Here is a 16,825-nt window from a genome sequence, read left to right on the forward strand (position 1 = left end):
CTGGCACCCAGGTGAGGAATCCAGCTCCTAGCCCTCAACATCAACCAGCAAACTTTTGAGGAGGGCTCAGCTCTCCTTTCTGCTGTACTGTAGACCCAGTTTCAGTCCCAAACTGCACTGATCCTGCGAGCCTCCCATGTCTGAGGTGTATTCTGACCTTTGGTGACACAGAGCAAAGAATATGCATGTTTACTCTGGATGTGATCCGCGAGGAGGCGACAGTGAGATTGGTTTTGAACAATTTCTGAAGCTGGCACTCTGGCTGGCCGTTGTCAGCTTGCTGGTTGTGTAATTTTATTGCTACTATCTGTGTGCCCGGAAGGGTTGCAGCGGGAAGAGTTTTAAAGTCTAAAAATAAAAGTCAATAAACCAATAATGAGGACTGTCAAGCTATAATAACTCACACATGATTGAATCTTTTTCCGAATCCCAACAATTTGTTTTCAACACCAACCGACCAACTCTGGAGCCGAGGTCTGATTTGTCCCCGCTGCTCAGTCCCAGCACTGGTCTGAATGGCAGTGTGCGTGTGTGCTGCCCGTCTGTCGGCAGAGCCATTACAAACCACTAGCCCAGTGTTAGGTTTATCTCTGCATTGATTGGCTTCAGGTTTGGGCGTGCTGTGTGGTTCCTGTGCAAGGACCCATATCTTTCCTGTCAGAGAGAGAGCACAAATAACCCAATCATCCGTGAAAAATTCATTCACGAAAACACAAGGAAAATACAATACAGGAACCGTATTGAAATTAATCAAAAACCGGAGACACTGCCCTTCAGATGTGGCTCTGGGTCCCAGTTATCAGGGCTGCTTAGAACAGCCTCTGTATTTTCTCACTGGGCCCTATCGCAAAGGATTTCTTGCTTGGAAAGAACAAAGCTCTACTATAATTAAATTAAAGAATGATATTATTCTCCCATTGAAGTGTAAAAATTCAGCAAGAGCTGTGATAAAAACAATAGTCACGGGTCCCTCTCTGTACTGTCAGAGGGTGATTCCCTTTGGTGGCAGCCCCTGGGGACAGGGGCCAGCTTCCTCTTCTGCATAGTGTCTTGATGGGGTCTCAAGAGGTCTGGCCATTTCTCAGCTGGTCACTGAGCTATGGGTTAGAAAGGGGTGGGAGGAGGTCAAAAAAGAAGGAGGCAGAAAAGAAGAAGAGAAAGCAGCAGAAGCACGTTGCTGTGCAGAGAAAGGTGAAATCCCCTTGTAGTCATGTGGCTTTGATTCTTCAGCTAACCCTCACTGTGCCCAGGGGGTGAGCTCCTCCATCCTCCCAAAGAAATGTCTAGCCTGAGCACACACAGAAGTCCCTTTTCTTAGTGTGTCTTAGTACAAAGGAGACAAGCTGAGATTTTCGAAAGGGCATTGACAAAGGAAAGCAAAGAGGAAGTAGCTCCAGGAAATATCAGTGGTATGCAAAAGTCAGATTTCCCAAACACAGATTTCTTTTTCTTTAATTAATTAATTAGTTTATATTTTCGGCTGTGTTCGGTCTTAGTTGCTGCGCGCGGGCTTTCTCTAGTTGTGGCGAGCGGGGGCTACTCTTTGTTGCGGTGCGTGAGCTTCCCATTGCAGTGGCTTCTCTTGTTGTGGAGCACGGGCTCTAGGCTTACGGGCTCAGTAGTTGTGGCTCGCGAGCTCTAGAGCGAAGGCTCAGTAGTTGTGGCGCACGGGCTTAGTTGCTCTGCAGCATGTGGGATCTTCCCGGACCAGGGCTTGAACCCGTGTGCCCTGCATCGACAGGCGGATTCTTAACCACTGTGCCACCAGGGAAGTCCCCAAACACAGATTTCTGGTTCTACCGTGATGCTGGTCTCACTCCCTAGGACACTGCAACTCCACAGGCACTGGGGCTGTCCTCGTGTGATGGGTGCTATCTAAATTCAGGTCACCCGGAGCTGTATCCTCCTTGACACTGAGGAGAGCCCACTCCCCACATGCTCTGCCACTCAGGTCCAGTTTTCCACATGAGGGATTCACCAGGTAGACCTGAAGATCATACAATCAACTGTCTACCTTTTGGGGGGACCTGCCAACCCCACTTACTGGAAGATGACTTTCCAAGTCTGCAGGTGCACTAATGTAATGATAGCTGAAATACATGATAACCTGTGATGTTCATATAATCATATACACACATTCTATCCTCAGACATGGAGGCCTTGCACAGATGAGGAGCTCAATAACTATTAGTTGAGTGAATGAATGAATGGCACTTTATTTCTCAGATTGATTTACAGAACAGAAATGATGGGCAGGGCTGTAGCCCAACGAATGCTTAAATAAGCATATTGTGGGATTTACCAACCTCCCCAGGTTCTTCCAGGCTGGATCATTACTAAAAGTCTTTTATCTTTTTCATTCCCTCTTTCCATCCACCCAAAGCCTTCTGCATGGACGCATTTTGTACAGAGAGAATCAAAAACAGGTATGCGTTAATGAGAAGCCCTCCTCCGAGCTCTCCGAGGCAGTGGTGGGTATCATTCAGGGCAGGCAGGGCTGAGAGCAGCCCCACGAGGATGGAAAGAAACACGAGGGTTGCAGGCCATGGAGCACAGGGGGTCAGGGAGGTTGGGGACCAACTTCAGCTTCTGAACAATTTGTTCGAGTATGAAATTTAAGCGTATCCTTGGGAAATTAAGCAATTAGCTTCTGATACCGTGCACACATGAAGGTCGGGTTGTTAAGTGTCTTTTAACAAATGGACAGGACAGTGGAAAAGTAACCAGAGACCTATTTACATAATGACTTGCTATGAACATGGTCATGAGAAGCAATTTTGACCTTTGGGATTGGCCAAGATGAAAAAGAGTGTGGGTTCACAGGGTTGCCTATGGAAGTAAGGACCCAAGTGCTTGAAAACCTTCTGGGGAGGATACATTAACGCAAGGTTGCTGGGGGAGCAATTAGCTAAGATGTAGCAAGAGCCTTTTTAAAAGTGCATTTCCTTTGAACCAAAATAATCTGTACCTCCCCCATGAAAACACTCATCGCACTTTATTTGAATTCCTTGTTTAATTAATACTCAAATTCTCTACCAGACTCACCACTCTGAAGGAGGGACCTTGTCTGTCTAGATCATTGCTCTATCCTCAGTGCCAATAGTGTGTTAGTAGGCGTTCAATACGTGTGTTAACGAATTAATCACTACCTCCCACTTCTAGGATGTATCCCCAGGAAACAATCGGACAAATGTGCAGAAATCTTGGTAAAAGGCCACTGATCTCTTCACTGCTTCTAAAATGTCTACAAATGAGACACTGCTTAAATAAATGAAGGGACTCTATCCAACAGAATACTATGCAGCCATTTAGAATGATACTCCACATTTATTGACATAGAAAGATATTCACAAAACAGAGCTAGAGAGAAACGAAGCCAATTGCACAACTGTGCACCACCTATCACGGAATTTTTGTAAAATAAAAAAAGCTGTGTGGTAGGAAATCAGGTATTTTGATTTTCCTCTTTAGCTTTCTGTATTGTCTGATTTAACAAAAGCTTCTTTAAAAAGTTCCTTTTATAGTGTGAAAAGCCAAGAAAATCACTTCCATTTTGAAAACAATGTAATTGTTCATTCCCATTTGGCCTTTCTCCATATACAGGGCAATTATGCGTTGCACTTGTGAAAGGAGGAAAAATGGCTTCGATTAGAGAACACGAGAGACTAGCACATCATTAATTGAAGGAATCAAAAAGAAGGAATTGTGTCTACTAAAGGCGCTCTCCTTTGTAGCAGACAAAACAACTGAAAAGACTTTTTAAAAAGTCTGAGAAATAAAATGGCATCACAGGCTATAGGTTGAGCTGGTGCCCAATGAACACTCAGAACAGCAAATCTGGAAATGGCGAATCACGAGCGCTTCTTTCCTTTTGATTCACACACATAATTATGCAGAATTGTAACCAGTGTCAGCTGCCTGGATGCTTCTAAGTCCTCCAGCCTTTTGCAAATCATCCTTTTTCTTTCGTATCCAAACAGACTCGCTTGAGGCCCTATGTCAAGCTCTGGTTATAGAATGTTCATGGTTTCACCAAGATTTCTGATGACTCCCCCAGATTTGGAGGAAGGGGGTATGCACTCTACTCCCACAGTCACCTGTTGGTAAAGATTCCTACTTTTACTGAATCTGGGTGATCCATCCATCTTGTTGCTTCCTAAGGCTGCTCTGTCTACCCACACTGCTTTGCCCACCCTAAACATACCTCTCTCTCATTCCCCAAAGCATCAACAGCACTGGAACCTGATGAATGTTTAGGCCCTAAGAAGACTCTTACAGCGCTGCTCAGAATAGGCAAAGACTTGCAGCTATGCTCTGCCCTCCGTATCCACGGGTTCTGCATTCATGAATTCAACCAACTGCAGATGGAGAATTTTTTTTTTTTAATTCAGAAAGTTGCAAAAAAGCAAACCTGGCATTTGTCACACCAGCAACTATTGGCATAGTATTTACCACTGTTTATATAGAAATTACATTGTATTAGGTATTACAAGTAAACTAGAGATTATTTTTTTTTATTGGAGCATAGTTGCTTTACACTGCTGTGTCAGTTTCTGCTGTACAGCAAAGTGAATCAGCTATACGTATACATATATCCCCTCTTTTTTGGATTTCCTTCCCATTTAGGTCACCACAGGGCACCGAGTAGAGTTCCCTGTGCTATACACTAGGTTCTCATTAGTTAGCTATTTTATACATAGTATCAATAGTGTATATATGTCTATCACAGTCTCCCAATTAATGATCCCCCTTCCCCCTTGGTAACCATACATTTGTTCTCTACGTCTGTGCCTCTATTTCTGCTTTGCAAATAAGATCATCTATACCATTTTTCTTAAACTAGAGATGATTTGAAATAAACAGGAGGGGACTTCCCTGGTGGTGCAGTGGTTAAGAATCCGCCTGCCAATGCAGGGGACACGGGTTCGAGCCCTGGTCTGGGAAGATTCCACATGCCACGGAGCAACTAAGCCCATGCGCCACAACTGCTTAAGCCCATGTGCCTAGAGCCTATACTCCACAACAAGAGAAGCCACCGCATTGAGAAGCCCGCGCAGTGCAACAAAGAGTAGCCCCTGCTCACCACAACTAGAGAAAGCCCGCACGTATCAACAGACCCAACGCAGCCAAAAGTAAATAAATGAAAATAAAATAAATGGGAGGATGTGTGTAGTTATATGCAAATAATACACCATTTTATATAAGGGACTTGAGCATCCTTGGATTTTGGTATCTGTGGGGCTCCTGGAATGAACCAACCCCCCTTGGATACTGAGGGATGACTGTATATATCAAATATCACAACCCTCAAGTTCCTTTGCCTTCCCTCCTATGGGGTTCTCACTGGCTGTCCCTCTGGTGTTGGTGTCTGCTGTCATGTTTTCTCTGTATGCCTCTTTTCTTCCATATCTGTTCCTCCTTCCATCATCCAGACCCACAAAGTCTTTTTCGACCGTGCCTGCCTTCCCCTTAGTCTATTAAGCAGAGCAATTTTGTTTTCTCTCACTCCTGCCCTCACCTGCCTGCCTAATCCCAACCCACAGAAGCTGGACAGGGGATGTCACCTGTCCTGACCCAAAGGCCCATGCATCTTTTCTTACGCGTATGTGCACTCTTTGAGTACTGCTTTTTTCCTGGAATGTGAAAATTCTATAGTAATTTAATTTTTTAAAATACTAATTTCCCCTTCTCATGCATAGATATCAGGTGTCAGAGGCACCTAACTGCATGGATATTTTCTACATTTCTCTATACCCATGCTTATCCCTATACGTACACAATTAGTTTGTTAAATAAATCAAAACTGGTACATTCTTTCAGAATCTGTCCCCATTTCTGTTGTACAAACTTTAGAGGTGGGGTAGCAAAACAAGAACATATGGAAAAGTTATTTTGGGGTGTGGCACAGACATTTCATAAGAAATCTCAAAGCAGCCATGCCTCGGAGTGTATTTGCAGGGTGGGGTGTAGAACCACGGAAGCTAAGAGTTTCCATTTGGAGGGCAGTGCCTACCCTTCAGGGGCTCAGCCTAAGACATTTTGGCCTCTCGCTTCTGGCAGATGGTCCCCTGGAAGTTACCCACTCAGCTGGGCTCTTTCTCACTCAACTCTAGTGGAGAGGGCACCCCCCCCCCCAGGTCCAGAAGAAAGGTGGTTTCCTTTGAAGTGGCCCTGGGATGTATAGTTATGATTTTTTCTTGGCTTGTTCCAAGCTATGAATAATTTAGGGTTGCATTTCAACCCCTAGACTCCATTGACTATTCAACGAATCTCTTCTCTTTCCCCTGTCTGCCTTTGATTGCCCTGGAAACATTTATAAAGCATCTGGCATTGAGTTTGTGCATAAGCGTTCAAGAAACATGACTGAAATTACCCAAGCACATGCGTGTGCATTGACTGGAACTACCATAAATATTGTCTCGAAGTCATGTCCGGGAAGCATGATAGACTTATTGTGGGTACCCACGTTCTGGAGGGACATTTATAGCAACAGGGAAAAGGCCAGATAATGGCCCCATTTAGCACAGCCATTTAGTACCATAAATACATTTCCTCAAATAAATCTGCTGATTACTTTCTCACTGACTTGACAGCTCAGCCAAGTGGTTTGCCCTAAATGCAGCAAAAGGTCCCACCTCGTGTCCATCCACATCGGGGACCTCTGATGAAGAAATATAATTGGCGGGCCCTTTTTGGAAATGATTGCACAAGATGAGAAAAGAAATGGGGAAAAAATCTCACAGGAGCAAGCATTTATCATCTAGCTAGTTGCCTACATGAAATCGTAACTACTGCTGCAGGAAAAATCGGCCACCATTCAAGACCCAGACAAGTGTTACTACAAATACTTTCGAGATGACAAAAGAAAAACACAAGTTTTCCTTCAGATACACTATAAAGATTAGGGTGGATGGTAGAACGCCGGTTTGTTAACCCTTCAGGGGGTCGGCTTGTTTAAAATTCTTGCGGGCCTTCCCTTGGCTTTTAGGATCAAGTTTAAACCCCTTAGGATTTAGGACGGCAGAAAAGACCCTTCCTGGTTAGGCTGTGTCTTCCCCGCCACCAGGAGTCCTCATGATCTGCTCTGACCTTACAGAACCACCAGCAAATCTCTCTTGTTCTCTGGTGTTTACTCCCCACTCCTGTCCCCATCTTTCTCACTGAGTGAATATTTGTAAGAATTCAACGTACGGGTCATTCCCTCTGGAAAGTCTTCCTTGAGTCTCATCCTCTGCCCCAGACTGGCTTGGATGGTCACCTGCCTTGCTCCCCTGGCACTGATGGCTGTACTGGTCGTCTTGTGTGGTTTTCTTGTCTATTTTCCAGTAGGCTGAGGGAAGGGGCCATCTCTCTGCTGCTGAAACACGGTAGATGTTTGATAAACATTACATGGCTCATAAGAGACAACATGTATGTATTCCTACTATGTACCAGGCACTGGCCTCAAGCCCTTTACATGCCTTACCTCCTTCAGTCCTTCCAACAGCCTTGGGAAGCCTTGTAGCCCTGTCCCCAGACTAGGAACAGACTCATTTCGCAGGGGAGGAAAATAAAGCACAGAAATTTGGGGCAACATTCTCAAGGTCAGTCACACAGATACTCTATGTTGGGGTCAGGATTTGAACTCAGGCAGCTGGACTCCTGAGCCTGTATTATTTTTTTTTTAACATCTTTATTAGAGTATAGTTGCTTTACAATGGTGTGTTAGCTTCTGCTGTATAACAAAGTGAATCAGCTATACATATACATATGTCCCCATATCTCCTTCCTCTTGCGTCTCCCTCCCACCCTCCCTATCCCACCCCTCTAGGTGGTCACAAAGCACCGAGCTGATCTCCCTGTGCTATGCGGCTGCTTCCCACTAGCTATCTGTTTTACATTTGGTAGTGTATATATGTCCATGTCACTCTCTCACTTCGTCCCAGCATACCCTTCCCCCTCTCTGTGTCCTCAAGTCCATTCTCTATGTCTGTGTCTTTATTCCTGTCCTGCCCCTAGGTTTTTCAGAACCGTTTTTTTTTGTTTTGTTATTTTAGATTCCATATATATGTGTTAGCATACGGTATTTGTTTTTCTCTTTCTGACTTACTTCACCCTGTATGACAGACTCTAGGTCCATCCACCTCACTACAAATAACTCAATTTCTTTCCTTTTTATAGCCGAGTAATATTCCATTGTATATGTGTGCCACATCTTGTTTATCCATTCATCTGTTGATGGACACTTAGGCTGCTTCCATGTCCTGCTGAGCCTGTATTTTTAAACACCGTGCTGGGCTGAGTGACGGACACATACATGACGGGGAGATATCCTTCTTGATGCTATTTCTTGAGAGAGAAGGAGAGGAAGAGAAGCTAGAGTTCTATTGTCACAGACACCAGAGCCCAGCCCCTTGCTCGAATGAGCCTGATGCCTCATCTGGTGCCTGTGGGGCGGGGGGAGACAGGGGTGAACGGGGGGCGGTCAGGAAGGCGTGAGGGGCGTGAGGGTGGGAGGAGCTGCTCTTTGACATCTTTTTGCTCCTTTGACTTCTTGCCAATTTGTTCCTTTTTTGGGTGAATAATTATAGACTATAGGGGTAGATGTAGATTATTCCATTGTCTTAAGCTATACATAATGAATCCCACTTGTAATATACTGCTTCTTATTAATATCTTAGAACAATATTAATATCTATGAAAAAAACACCTCCTTCCTTCAGCCCAGACATCCTTCAGACCAAGACTGCCACAATCTCTCCCACAGGCGTGGGTGTCAGCCACAAAGCATCAATGGCTCCATGACTACCCCAGGCTCTGGTGGTCCATCACTCAGATCCAGGTGGGGCTGGAGTGGGAGGTGATAAGGATGAACAGCAGGAACCAACCCAGGAGGCAGCTGAGGTGGCCCTGGGCTCCAGCAGAGCTTTCGTCTGGATTCCCCAGAGAGAATGGCCATTGGACACCACCTCTGGAAAGGGGCAGAGGGGCTGAGCTGCAGACCGTGTCCTTTGGACACTTGTAGTGCCTCAGCCCCCGGAACAGTGCTTTGTATGTTCTTGGTGAACGTCTATTTGCCTGTGGATGGTGAGCAGAGAGGGAGGAAGGAAGAAATAGATAAAGGAAGGAGGAACGAAGGGAGTGAGGGAGGGAGGACCAGGAGGATATGGAGACTTGGGTATTGAAGAGGTGAAGGTTAGACATAAGAAAAGAAAGCCATGGTCATGGTGAACTCAAGGTAGACTTATCTGAGGATGGGGGGTGGTCTTTACAATGGTGGATTTTCTTTTTTTTTTTCTGTTCTTTAAGAGAAAAATTGGGGGGACTATATTCCCCGTGTTGTACAATATATCCTCGTACCTTATTTTATACCTAATTGTTTGTACCTCTTACACCCCTACCCCTATGTTGCCCCTCCCCCCTTCCCTCTCCCCACTGGTAACTACTAGTTTGTTCTCTTTGTGAGTCTGCTTTTTTTTTGGTCATATTCACTAGTTTGTTGCATTTTTTAGGTTTCACGTACAAGTGATGTCATACAGTGTTTGTCTTTCTCTGTCTGACTTATTTCACTTCGAACAATGCCCTTCAAGTCCATCCATGTGATGGGTTTTATTTTCAACTTTCATTTAAACATCTTTTCTTTCCCATAGCTCTATTTCTTTTAGGTCTTGAATACATATTAACTTTCCCATCTGCAGGACTTGGATTTTGTGGATGAACAATTTGTTTCCTTGGGATTCTGAACAGCCCTGCAAGGTCCCATGCTGGGTCCAGTGCAGACTTTTGTCACAACTCTTTTCTGTACCCATCCAACATCGCATAGTTCAGATCTGTTTGTGATTCCACTTGAAACATGAAGTGACTTTACAACAGATATATTTTAATCCTAGGCAGAATTGTTTTTGGAATAGCAGAGAATGATTCTGAGATTTCAGAATAGGTTATGGAATTAGGTCACCATAATTCAGTTCCCACCATATCACTGCAAAGACCTCCTAATGAGATTTTATCTAAGCAATACACAGTTGCTCGTTTATTATTTTTCCTGGGTATGCCCAGATAGATGGCGTTGACAAACCCGAACTCTGATCATTTTATCACAATGAGGTCAGCTCAGTGAGAGATCTCTTGGCTGAGACTCAGAAAATATCATAACTCACTCAAGATAAGGTCAATGTCATGGTGTAAATCACAAACTCTATAGTTAGAACAACCCTCCCCTATACGCTGACGTCTGTTTTCAGACGCGTTCTTAATCAGGTCTTCCAAACAATGCGTTCTTTATTTCAAGGGTTTGCTGCTTTAATCTCAGACAATAATGGCCATTCACTTACTCAAGCCAGCAGCTGCCTTCCTCTCTCTGCTAAAATTCCTTAATTGGAATCACCCTCTCATTGACCTAAACCATTCATTACAAACTATTTCAGACAAACTCCTGATAGCCCTGAAGTAGAGGTGCCACCTGTTTTTCTCTCATCTAGGATACTTTTCCACTCCGGGAAGCTCTAGTCACTGCTCAGAAAGCTTATTTCTTTTGCCCACACATTCTCAATGAACAGCTTTGCATTTCTGTAGCAGCAAAATCTGAGACAACTAGATCTTTCGGTTTCCTTAATTATCCAACAAGGTTGATGAGAGCTGGTGCAAGGAAATAGGTATTCTCCTATGTTCCTGATGGGAGTGTAGGTTGATATAACAGTTCTAGAGAGCAACTTTATGCTATGTATCAAGAGTTTTTGGATTAAATCATTAATAAAGTAGAAATTAATATTAAATAGTAATATTAAATAAGTTGTTAATTAATAATTTAAAATTATTTGATCAAATTAATGCATTTCTAGAAATTTATCTTCAATAATCATGGCTCCATCAAATGATTTGACTATAAGATGCTCACTGATAAAATAAATCTTGGGGATGTGATGTACAGCATGGTGACTTTATTTTTTTTTTAACACTGTATTTTTTTTTAAAAATAAATTTATTTATTTATTTATTTTTGGCTGCATTGGATCTTCATTGCTGCACGCGGGCTTTCTCTAGCTGTGGTGAGTGGGGGCTACTCTTCATTGCGGTGCGCGGGCGTCTCATTGCGGTGGCTTCTCTTGTTGCAGAGCACAGCCTCTAGGAACATGGGCTTCAGTAGTTGTGGCGCACGGGCTTAGTTGCTCTGCAGCATGTGGGATCTTCCCAGATCAGGGCTCGAACCCGTGTCCCCTGCATTGGCAGGCAGATTCTTAACCACTGCACTACCAGGGAAGCCCAGCATGGTGACTTTAGTTAACAATACTATGTTATATTTGAAAGTTGCTAAGAGAGTAGGTCTTAAAAGTTCTCATCACAAGAAAAAGAATTTGCAACTATGTGAGGTGATGGATGTTAACTAGACTTATTGTGGCGATCATTTCACAATATACACAAAAATCAAATCATTATGCTGTACACCTGAAACTAATATCATGTTTTGTGTCAGTTATATCTCAAGAACAAACTAATCAACAGGATATTCCTGGACGTTTTCCTAGGTTTTTGACTACAATTTTATATAAACAAAACTCCATGGTTTTAATTTGTCTTTAATGAATAAGTTCCTTGACAGTCTTAATTAAACTTATGGATTTTTTGTTGTTATTAACCTTAAATATAGTTGAATCCAGGCAATTGGAAAAAAGAAAAGATGCTCATGGAGACTTTTTAAATAAAAGTGAAAACCTAAAACCACCTAAATGCAAAATAATAAAGGATTGGTTAAATTAAATCATGGATTATAAACACATTTTTATGTCACAACCACACAATGGACCAGTGTGTGGCCATTAAGCGTGAGGGTGGAAAAGCATATTTAAGGCACAGTACCTATGAGTCAGGGTCTCGCATTAAGGTAATCTAAGGCGGGTTTCTCTACAAAGGGACTCAGTCTGCAAGTGTGAGTTGTGACACGAGCCCCCAGGGACAGTGCAGGAACTTGGGCAGGCGGCCGCAGAGCTGCTACCAATCCTGGGCCAAAGGGACACCGAGTGGGAGAGAGGACCAGAAAGCGTGACCAGAGAGGACTGTGGAGACCCTGGAGAGGAGTCATGACCTCTGGTCAAGGGCAAGGCCAGCCCAGGGGACCTTGCAGAGCAGAGCCCAGGAGAATAAAGACTCTTCTCCTTGCCTCTGAGCTCCGGCTCGGGCTCCCACGGACCGAGCCAAAAACAGCATCAAGGATAATGGCCCTGCGATGGCCCTGATGCTGCACAGAGGCCCATGAGGAGGGGCAGAGAGGGGTCTGCAGGGACCACGTATTACTGTCCTACTGTGGCTGCCACAGCCGCACCAGAAATGGGGAGGCTTGAAACACAGACAAGTATTTTCTCACAGTTCTGGATGCCAGAAGCCTCAAATCAAGGTGTTGGTTCCTTCTGGAAGCTCCGAGGGATAATTGCTTCCAGGCTTCTCTCCTGGCTTCTCACAGCCGCCCCGATTCTCCGAGTTCCTTGGTGTGTAGACACGGCGCTCAGATCCATGCCTCTGTCTTCATAGCTCTTGCCCTCTGCATTTCTCTCCACCTTCTGTTCTCTTCTCTTCTCTTCTCAACACTTGTCACTGGATTTAGGGCCCACCCAGCTAATCCAGGACGATCTCAGATTGAAACACTTAATTCAGCCACACCTGCAAAGACCCTTTTTCCAAATAAGGTCACATTCACAGGTTCTGGGTGGACAGACGGTCTCTGGCACGACCATGGGAAGATATTCACGCAAACACGTAGGTGTAGGGGCCAATGGAGCAGGAAAACCAGTGTGTTCCTATCCATTTTTTGTAGGAAAACCACACATGTGTTTATTGAGGTATAAAAAAAATAATTGTAAGAGCACACCCAGAAGTGTTCAGAGTGGCTCTTGATCTGTGGTAAGATTATGGATGATTTTTCTTTTCTTTCTTTTTTTTAAATTAAAATATAGTTGATTTACAATATTGTTAGTTTCAGGTGTACAGCAAAGTGATTGAGGTTATTTTTCAGATTATATTCCATTATAGGTTATTACAAGATATTGAATATAATTCCTTGTGCTATACGGCAAATCCTTGCTGTTTATCTATTTTATGTATAGTAGTTTGTATCTGTTAATTCCATACTCCTAATTTGTCTCTCCCTCCCTCCCTCTCCCCTTTGGTAACCATAAGTTTGCTTTCTATGTCTGTCAATCTGTTTTGGTTTTGTATACAGATTCATTCATATTATTTTTAGATTCCACATATAAGTGTTACCATATAGTATTTCTCTTTCTCTGTCTGACTTACTTTGCTAAGTATAGTATTCTCTAGGTCCTGGATGATTTTTCTTTGTTTTTATTTATTTAGAGTTTCTACATTAAAAAAAAAAAGAGATGATGCTGTATTACATTTGTACTATGAAAAAGCAAATAACAGCCAAAGACAGAGAGAGAAAGAAAAAGAAAAAAATGGCTGAATGATTGGTACCTGATGTTACGATCTCATGAAAGAGTGAAAGGATTTTGCCCATATACATATTAAAGCCCCCAAGTGTGGTCAAGTTGTATAATGGGATGTAATTGGCCCCGTGCTTCTCTCCTGATAACACAAAAGGAAAAGGGCATCATCTTCATTTTTAAAGTCCCAAAGCAATCTTACTGTCTCCTGTGGGATCTTCAACTGCTGGCTTCTGTCCCATCAAAGAAAAAAGGCCACATCCTGGCTTTGAGAGAATGGATTTAATTGTATCTTGTTACCAACGCCAAAGCCAGGGCTGTGAGTCACCAGGACCTACAGGTGTCAAAATGCTCTGATATACACCTGCCGTTAGCCATGGCAGGGTAAGAACTCTTCCCCACGCTGGGGTCTGCGTCCTGATGCTGAGTATACCCCTGGGGTTGAGTGGGGGTCCCTAAGTGCTCCTGGCCTAGCCCTAACCCCTTCAGTAGATATACTGCTCTTTAGACAACTTCTTCAAGATTTATCAGACTATCTTTAGGAACTAACCTCTGTATGGATGTGATGGGCTGATTAAAAGTTTCTGCTTTTCATTTCTTGGGGGTTGGCAAAGTCATGGTCCTAACTGTGATTTGCAAGAAGGTCAAGAGGAAGATTTTTCTACTTCTTTTTTTTTTTTTAATTAATTTATTTATTTGGCTGCGTTGGGTCTTAGTTGAGGCGCGTAGGCTCTAGAGAGCGCGAGCTTAGTTGCCCCGCAGCATGGGGGATCTTAGTTCCCTGACCAGGGATCGAACCCGTGTCCCCTGCTTTGGAAGGTGTGGATTCTTAACCAGTGGACCACCAGGGAAGTCCCGATTTTTCTACTTCTGCATGGCTTTGAGGAATGGAGAAGTTAGAGGTCCTCATGCACTAAATAAATAGATGCAAAGAAGGTGGAGTGTCTCTGAACAGCAAGAAAGAAAAGGGTAGAGTTTTGAGCTGTAGGTGGGAATTTGAAATCCCTTGTGATCTATTTTATCCACATGACAGCCTGCAAAGGTCCACAGCCTACCAGTAGGGACCCACCTTTCCCAAGGTTTCTTTTACATGTGTGGCCCTGCAAAAGTTATTGAAAATCATCCTTCAATAGATAAAAGTGTTTAATTACCCATTAGAAGAGAAAGGCTATTTTAGTTTTTATTTTTCCACCTCTTTGTGTAAAACAAAAAAGAAAAAGCTTTTAAGAGTCATTTGTTTGAGCAGAAATTCCATTTACCTCGCAACCTGGAAGTTCCTACTTGGTGAGACTTAATGGTGATCTCCCACAAAATGTCCATGCCAAACCTGTGAATGTGACCTTACATATTTGGAAAATCTATTGATACCTGGCAGATGTAATCAAGTTAAAGATCTTGAGATGAGATCATCCTGCATTAACTGGTGGGCCCAAAATCCAATGACAAGAGTCTTTACAAAAAGGGGAGACACAGGATTTCCCTGGTGGCGCAGTGGTGAAGACTCCACCCTCTCAATGCAGGGGGCCCAGATTCGATGCCTGGTCAGGGAACTAGATCCCACATGACTGCTGCAACTAAGAGTTTGCATGCCACAACTAAGGAGCCTGCCTGCCACAACTAAGACCCAGCGCAACCAAATAAGTAAATAAATAAATATTTTAAAAAAGTCACATGAAGCCAGAGGCAGAGAAGGGAGTGACTCCAACCAACTAGGAGCTGCAGGCCAGGAGCGGACCCCCGCCCAGCTCCCCGACCCTCCAGAGGGAGCACAGCCAACGCCTTGATTTCAGGCTTCCGGCCCCCAGAACTGTGGGAGGGTAACTTCCTATCGCTCTAAGCCATCCAGTTTGCGGTGACGTCTTACAGCAGCCCAAGGAAACCAATACACCCTGTTTCTGCATATTATCCATCGTTGTCATTGCTCTGGTCACCTGGTGGCCCTAGAGGCAGTTATACGATTCCAGCCTATCATTCTAGAGAGCACTTTTCCATTAAGAAGTTGTCGCTGTTTTGGAATGCGTGCCCTCAAATGCGTTTTAGCTTTGCCTCTTGAATGTTTTTCTTCTATTTGTGAATCTCAGCTTCTTTCTCTCATTTCCTCTCTGGGCTCTTCCCATTTTGGGGGTACCCCTTGATTTCTGGAGAACTTTTCAGACAGCAGAGAGGACCCGAGAGGCCAGGCACTGTGCTTGGGGTCCGCCCAGGTCTCCTGGAGCCCCGCTGTCACCTGCAATCCATGACAGGCCGCCTCCTCATCTTTTGCCCTTCCTCGTGGGACCTGAGTGAGTACTGTATTATTTTCTTGTACACTCTCATCCATGCAGGGAGATGGGATCTTCTCATAAAAGCTTAGTAGATCTGTTTCACTGTAGATTTCCATGGATTTGGAGGAAACCCCTTTAGTTTCACAATGTGGATGGATTCCCTGTCTATCTCACTTGGTTCGGCAGGGCTGTGTGGGTCTGTTGTCGGTTCAATACACAACTGAAAAGGAGAGAGAAGGCCATTCAACTTGGGCCTGTGGGTGGGAGGTATTGCAGGTGAGACAGAGGCAAACGAGGGAGTGAGTACCAGAGACAGGAACCAGGAGGGAGGGAGAGGCTTGATCACAGGCTGAGGTCACTGAGTCTAAGCCACTCGGCAGGTAATGCCTATCTGGACCTTCCCAGTTATGTGTGCCCATAAATTTCCTTTTTTGAGGAAGGTAGTTCATGATGTTTCTGTGATCTGCCATTGAAAAAGCCCAAACTCTTGAACCAAAGTTGCCAATGATATTCTGATTATTAAGTTTCTTCTCCTCATAACAGGGAAGCAATAAAGCCAGGACCAGCACTTCCGTCTCAGAATTTCTAGTCCCATGTTCTTACATTAAAAAGGGAGCATATTTCAATTCATCTCATTTGCCAAAAGCAAGTCACATGGAAGATATAATCAAAAAGCTCAGTAAATGACAATTAAAAATTTCACAAAACAGTTAAAAATGAACACAAGATTAATGTCATCCATTTGTTTCCGTGTTATACTAACACACTGATGTCACCACGTGTGTATCTTGTTGGCAGAGGATCTGAAACTCCAATCAGGACTATCCTGATGGATTCAGTGGTTTTGATGGTGGCCAATCCATTTCCTTTCACAGTTGGTCTCAATTTAGAGATTGGTCCAAAAGTTACAAGTTAACTTTTTGGTGGGTACATTTTTACCTGCCCCAAATCACCAGATGGCAAGTGATATGCACAAGTTACATGCTGCTTAAAATTTGACATTTTCAAAGAGCTTTGCAAACAAGCTACTAGGTGAAGCTCACTGGATACTCAAGCAAGACCCGCCCTGCCCAGAAATCATCAAGCAAACATTTGATCACGTTGTCCATTAGCCTGATTAACTGACAGTCGCTGGTCCTCTGGGAA

Source organism: Balaenoptera physalus, assembly GCF_965194825.1.
Source record: "Balaenoptera physalus genome assembly, chromosome: 21".
Lineage (NCBI taxonomy): Eukaryota > Metazoa > Chordata > Mammalia > Artiodactyla > Balaenopteridae > Balaenoptera > Balaenoptera physalus.